This window comes from Peromyscus eremicus, chromosome 4, assembly GCF_949786415.1.
Source record: "Peromyscus eremicus chromosome 4, PerEre_H2_v1, whole genome shotgun sequence".
Lineage (NCBI taxonomy): Eukaryota > Metazoa > Chordata > Mammalia > Rodentia > Cricetidae > Peromyscus > Peromyscus eremicus.
Window position 1 is genome coordinate 19,193,371 of NC_081419.1, and position 7,696 is coordinate 19,201,066.

The following is a 7,696-nucleotide window of genomic DNA, read 5'->3' on the forward strand; positions in this document are numbered from 1 at the left end:
GTGAGAAGAAAAATAACTTCACCATACACTCATATCCTTGAATTGTTAAAACATCTATAAATCTATAGGGAATATTCTAAGCTCAATCCTTAGGAATTTGTTAAGGACTCTTCCGGAAAAGTTTTCTTAGCAGAGAATAGAAAGTGGCATGACTTACCATGATGTTCACAAACGCAAAAAAGCAGTCTTTAGAGGCTGCTGAAGTAGAAGGGACTCATTTATTATTACCAAGTGATAAATTCTTGTCAAGAATTTTATTATTTGTGAAAAATGCATTTCTGCATGTGTCTGGTATACAATAATTCCATGAAACTAGAAGTTAGCCAAAAACAATGTAAGAGGGCTTGTTTTATTTTTATACTCAAGTATTCCTGAGGTTTTAAAGTCAATAGTGAGTGGCTTTGAATTTAGAGAATCATCACACCATGTAGGACAAACATCTGGTCTAGCTCTGAAATTTTTGTTTTATAGTAATTTTTGTCTCAGATGAACTCCTTATTAATTTCAATAGATCTTTTCACTGCTGCAAATTGTGAAGTGTTATGACCTTTGTCAAGACTATTCATGTTTACCATGCATTCACAGCAGTCATTTGCAAAGGCAAAACATTGGAAAAGATGCATTTCACATTAATAGGGAATGCAGTTGAACTAAGCAGACCAAGGGGAGGTAAAAGCAGATCCCGAGGATTAGACATGTGAGAATCTCCTCACATGAATCATCATCCTGGAGATGTCTCTATTGACTCTCAGGGTATCCGTTGTGTTTCTCAAGCTTAGCATTTTGACTCCAGTAACTCAATTCACCAGTTCACCACAGTGTGAAGTGGACTTCATGACTCTGCCTCCACATGTAGTGTAAATGATTCTGCAGACAGGAAAACTGAGACAAAACAAAATTTAGCTACTAAGTCTAAAAACATCTCACCGTTTTTGAACACGTTTCCCAAAATCTCTCTTCAAGAGATACTTGGTCAGCTATGTACATAGAAATAAAGTATGGATTTTTCCCCCAATTTTTCATACATCTTGATTCTGTCCAAAAACAATATTTACCATATTTCAGAGGTTTTCCATGCCTTCTAAGTTAGCAAGTAGGATCAGTTTTACTTAGATGACAAACAGACATCTTTCTCAGCATATCTGTTGAACAGCTGCCTGTAGACTGAGGTTTCTTGGTCTCGCCCTGTTCCGCCGGGGCAGCATATATTTTTATAAAATAATCATTTAGAGGCTTAATATTAATTATAAATGCTTGGCTATTAGCTCAGGCTTATTATTAACTAGCTCTTACACTTAAATTAACCCATAATTTTTATTCATGTTTAGCCACGTGGCTTGGTACCTTTTCTCAGTCCAACATTCTCGTCTTGCTTCCTCTGCGTCTGACTGGTGACTCCTGACTCCAGAATTTTCCTAGTCTGGTTGCCGTGCTTATACTTCCTGTCTGGCTACTGGCCAATCAGAGTTTTATTAAACTAATTTGAGCACCAAATCTTTACAGTGTACAAGAGCATTTTCCCACAGCAGCTACCTAGAAACACGATAGGATTCTATATGTAAATTTTTATGATATGGCAAAAAATAATACTGTTGACAAAGTAATGTCCAGTGATTTTAACTTAAATAACTACAAATGGTGAGTTTTTAGCCAAAGGAATCAGGAGCTCTTTACTAGTCAATATCTTGTCATTACAGTTAAATTTCAAATTGGACCCTAGTGTTGCCATAAGATCTGACCCATTTCACGGAAAGTTTATCGTGACAACACAGCATTTGAATTACTGGGTGTAAAAGGGCTGTCAATGTCAGTGACCATTCTTTTCTACATAGATCTTTTCAGTTGATAAGTGAAGCCCAACACAAATGCAAAAATGACGGAACATACTGTATCTCTATGTTTGCTTCTTTTGTTTGTGTTTGTTTTTCAAGACAGGGTTTCTCTGTATAGCCCTGGCTGTGTTTGAACTTGCTCTACAGAGCAGACTGGTCTCAAATTCATAGAGATCTACTTCCCTCCATCTTCTGAATGCTGGAATTAAAGGGTGGGTCACTACAGCCAGGTTATGTCTGCTTTTACATGTTAAATTAAAAAAAAGTGTCTAGGAAAAAGTTAAAAAAATATTTGAATTTTGGCTGGATAATTTTTAGCATTAAAATAAAAAATGAAGAAAGAGACTAAAGTTCACTAAATATATGTATAGAAGCTACAGCACTCGGTATGAAAAGGCAGATGAGCACAGTAGATATGAGGGAGCACAGTTCACTTATGGAGTGTTTAAGGAAATTAAATCATATAAGGTGCTGGGGAGAGCTAAAGCTTGCATAGTTTAATTTAACTCTATCTGGATCTTCTGTTGTTCCCTCCTTAAGCTATTCTGAACACACCTGATACTGGAAAATACCCCTGTAACTTTCAATTAATTATTTCTTTAACCTACAATGATGTTTTATCCATTTGTAGTCCACTGAAGCTCACCTAACCTTCAAAGTTCCGTTCAAATTCCCTTTGAATTGTTTGCTAACAGATTCCAGTTAAACTTAATTATTCTATCCTTGTACTCTCCTGTGTATGAGAGTAGCTGTAGCCAGGATATTCTGCCCCTATGAGTATAAAAGGTTATTTGCCAGACTGTGCCTCTCTTAAATCAGCAATGGTTTTGTATCATTCCATGGTACATGTAATGTATTTTTAGAATTTTCTTGATAATGATGATGTGGACTTGAGTAAAATTGTTTGAGAAATGATCTTGAAATTGGGGGTGTGAAGTCCAAAAGTAAAAATTAAGCCAAAAATAAGATGGAAATGCTCATTTCAGGTGTCAGATCATTCTCACAACCCTTAAAAGTATAGACACCACAGTTCTGGTCACATGAATACCAACAGGTCTCTCTCTCCATCACAGCCAACCCTTTTACTCAAGTATTTGTGGTCAGTAAAGCAGCAGAAATAAATAACCCTAGAATGGAATAATCTCCACCTCAAAAAGAAAGAGTTCAATTATTTGCTCCTTGAAAACATAGAAATAGACTGTATGTAGAACGACTGGCTCTCATTAGAATCTAGATTTTTATTAGAGCATGTTATTCATTTATTTAAAAGCTTCAATTAGCATGCACAATAATTTTTCATTATGGAGTTTTCAAACACAATTCTGTCTATTTCTCCCCACCCAGCTTTACAACCCTCTTCTCTACTTACACACTGTAACCTCTTTCTACGGGTGTCACTCATGTCTTACTGTACTCCTAATTCCTCAACATTTTTCTCACTTCTCATAGTCTTCTCTTTAGTTCAATAACCTATACATACACTCACCTCCACTTATATAAATGCATATACACATTTTAAATTAATTAATTAACTTACATTCCAAATACAGTTTCTCAATTTCCCTTCCCTCCTGTATTTTTTTCTTTTCTTTTCTTTCATTTTTTTTATTCTTTGGGGCCCAACATCCAGCCCCCAAATAAATACATGGAGACTTATTCTTACTTATGAATGCCCAGACGTAGCTTGGCTTGTTTCTAGCCAGCTTCTCCAAACTTAAATTATCCTGTCTACCTTTTGCCCCTGGGCTTTTCCCTTTCTCTATTCTATATACCTTTCCTTACTTCTTACTCCATGGCTGGCTGTGTAGCTGGGTGGATGGTTGCTGGAGTCCTCCTCTCCTCCTTTTCCCACCAGTCCTCTTCTCTCTTCATCTCCTAGTCTCTCTGCCCACCAGCCCTGCCTATTTCTCTCTCCTGCCTAGCTATTGACTGTTCGGCTCTTTATTAGACCAATCAGGTGTTTTAGACAGGCAAAGTAACACAACTTCACAGAGTTAAACAAATGCAACATAAAGAATGCAACACATCTTTGTATCATTAAACAAGTATTACACAGCATAAAATAATGTAACACATCTGTAACACAGCACCCTCCTCTCCTCCTGGTCCCTTCCCACAACCTTTTCTCTGCTTCCTCCCATTTACTACTCCTCCATTTCTGTTCAGAAAAGGGCAAGCCTCCCATGGATATCAATGAAGCATGGTATACCAAGTTGCAAGACTAAGCACCTCACAGTGTATTAAGGCTGGACAAAGCAACCGAGCAACAGGAAAAGGATCCCAAAATCCAGCAAAAGAGTCAGAGACAGACCCTGCCCCCACTGTGAGGAGTTCGGCAAGAAGACCAAGCTACACAATTGTAACATATATACAGAAGACCTAGGTCAGTCCCATGCCAGTTCCTTGGTTTTTGGTTCAGTCTCTGTGTGCTCCTATGAGCCCAGATTAGTTGATTATATGAGTTTTCTTGTGATGTCCCTATACACATTTTAAATTAGGATGTATATATATTAGAGTCTACATTTGTTTGAGTCTGAGTTACCCACCTTAATAAAACTGAATAATGAATGACAATTTCATTGTCTTTGTAACATATTTTAATTATCTATTCATTAGTGAAGTTTCATATATATTTTTTACTTCCTTGACATGACTATCATAGGAATAAACATGGATGTGCAGTAATCTATGTTCTAGGATATAAAGTCCTTTAGTTATATGTGCAGTAATGATGAACCAGGGTCATGAGTAGTTCTATTTTTAGTTTTTAAGAAACAGCCGTTGTAGTTTCCATGATTACGAGTTTATACTCCTACCAGGTCATCTTTACCAGTATTTGTTGTCTCTGTTCCCACCTGGTCCTCTCATTCTCATTCACCATGACCCAAGTCCACCTATAAAATCTCTTCTATTTCATCCTTTTAGGGAGGTCCATGTGTCCCCCCACCCCCAAATCCCTTGTGCTGTACTTACCCTCTAGGGTCTACCCATTGTGCCTTGCTTATCATTTACTTAACAGCTAATATCCACATATGAGTAAGTAAATACTATATTTATATTTCTAGGTCTGGGATACCTCACACAGAATGATTTTTTTCTAGTTCCATCCATCTGCCTGAAAATTTCATGATGTCAATTTTTTAAACCTCTGAGTAATACTCCATTGTAAAAATGTGACATATTTTCTTTATCCATTCTTCTATTGAGGGACATCTAGATTGTTTCCAGTTTCAGACTATTATGAATACAGCAGCAATGAACATGGTCAAGCAAGTGTCCTTCTGGTAAAATAAAGCATCATTTGGTTATATGCCCAAGAGTGATATAGCTGGATCTTGATGTAGATTGGTTCCCATCTTCCTGAGGAATCACCGTATTGGTTTTCATAGTGGCTGTAGAAGTTTGCACTTTCATCAGCATTGGAAGAGGAATTCCTTTACTCTGAATCCTCAGAAGTCTGAGTTGTCACTTGTGTTATTGATCTTAGCTTTTCTGATAGGGTTAAGATGGAATTCCAAAGTAGTTTTGATTTGCATTTTCCTGGTGACTAAGGATGTTGAACATTTAAGTGTTTCTCAGCCATTTGAGTTTCCTCAATAGAGAATTCTCTATTTAGATCTCTATCCCATTTTAAAATAGAATTATTTGGGTTTTTGATATCTATTTTTTAAATATTTTAGAGTAAGTCCTAAATAATATATGAAGCTGTTAAATTTTTCCCCCATTTTGTAGACTGCTACTTTTTCCAAATAATAATGTCCTTTGCCTTACAGAAGCTTTTCAGTTTCGTGAGGTCTTATTTATTAATTGTTGATCTTAGTGCCTAAGTTAACAGTGTTTGGTTCAGAAAGGCTCCTCCTGTGTCAGTGTCTTCAATACTGTTCCCTTTCTTGTCTACCAGGATCAGTGTTGGTTTATATATAGGTTTTTAATCCACTTGCAGTTTGAAGTGTGTATCAACTTGCATTCTTCTACATGAAGACATCCAGTTTGACCAGCACCATTTGTTGAAGATGCTGTCTTTTTTCCAATGTGCATTTTGGTTTCTTTATAAAAAAAAATCATTTGTCAATAGGTATTTGTAGATTTTGGTTTTTAATTTGATTCCATTGATAAATGTAGGACTTTTATGACAATTGCATGATGTTTTTAGTACTATAGTTTTATATTATAATGTGAAACTACAAATGGTGGGAACTCCAGCAGTATTTTTATTCTTCAGGATTGTTTTAGTTGTCTTGAGATTTTTGTTTTTCAATATAAAGCTAAAAATTGTCCTTTCAAGATTGTGAAGAACTGTGCTGCAATTTGTTGTGGATTACATTGACTCTATAGATTGCTTTTGGGAGTATTGCCATTTTTACTATGTTAAGCCTGTTGATCCATAAACATGGTAGATCTTTCCATATTCAGATATTTTTTCAATTTCTTTTTTCAAAGACATGAATTTTTTTATCATATAAGTTGCTTGGTTAGAGTTACTCAAAGATAGTTTATATTATTTGATGCTATTGTGAACCATGATTTTTTTCCTTATTTCTTTCTCAGCCTATTTGTCATATTTGTACAATTAGGCCACTGATATTTTTTTTTGTTAATTTTGTATCCAGTCACTGCACTAAAGGTGTTTATCAGTTATAAGAGATCCCCATTACAATTTTTAAGGTCACATGTTTATACTATCATATTACCTCTACATAAAAATACTTTGACTTCTTTCTTTTTAAATTATATTCTTTTGATCTCCTTCACTTGTCTTATTGTTCTAGATAAGACTTCAAGTATTATATTAAATAGGTATGGAAGTAATAGATAATCTTGTCATGCTCCTGATGTTACTGGAACTGTTTCCATTTCTCTCCATTTAAGTTGATGTTGACTATTGGTTTTGCTGTAAATTGATCTTTACTATGTTTGGGTATGTTGCTTGTCTTCCTAATCTCTCTAGGACTTTTATTACAAAGGGGTATTAGATTTACCGTAGGATTTTTATGCATCTAATGAGATGATCTTTTTTTTTTCCCTTTCTTTTTTGTTTATAGCGTGGATTACATTTATTGGTTTTCATATAATGAACCATCCCTGCATCTCTGGGATGAAGCCTACTCAATCATAGTGGATGATCTTTTTGATATGTTCTTGGATTCGGTTTGCAAGTACTTCATTGAGAACTTTTGCCACTATGTTCATAAGCGAAATTGGTATGTAAATCTCTTTTTTGCTGTTTGGATATAAGAGAACTATGGCCTCTTAAATGAAATGGACAATGTTCCTTCTGTTGCTAATTCATGGAATAATTTGTGAAGTATTGATATTAATTCTTTGAAATTCTGATAGAAGCCTGCACTAAAACTATATGGTTTGGGGGTTTCTTTGATTGGGAGACTTTTAATGACCACTTCTTTTTCACTAGGGGTTATACATCACTTTAAATTGCTTATCTAATCTTTTTTTACCTTAGGCAAGTGGTATCTGTCAAGAAAATTATCCACTTCTTTTAGATTTTACAATTTGGTGAAGAACAGGTTTTCAAAATATGTCCTTATGTTTCTCTGAATTTCCTAAGTGTCTACTGTTATATCCATTTTTCATTAATGATTTTGTTAATTTGACTCATATCTCTGCCTTTTTATTAATTTTGATAAGAGTTTGTCTGTCTTCTTGATTTTCTAAAAAAATTAACTCTTTGTTTCATTGATTCTTGTTTCTATTTTATTGATTTCAGTTCTCAATTTCATTATTCACTGCCATCCACACTCTTGGGTGTGATTGCTTCTTTTTGTTCCAGAACTTTCACGTGTGCTGTTAAGTTGGTAGTATGAGATCTCTCCAATATTTTTATGTAGGCACTTAGTGATAAGATC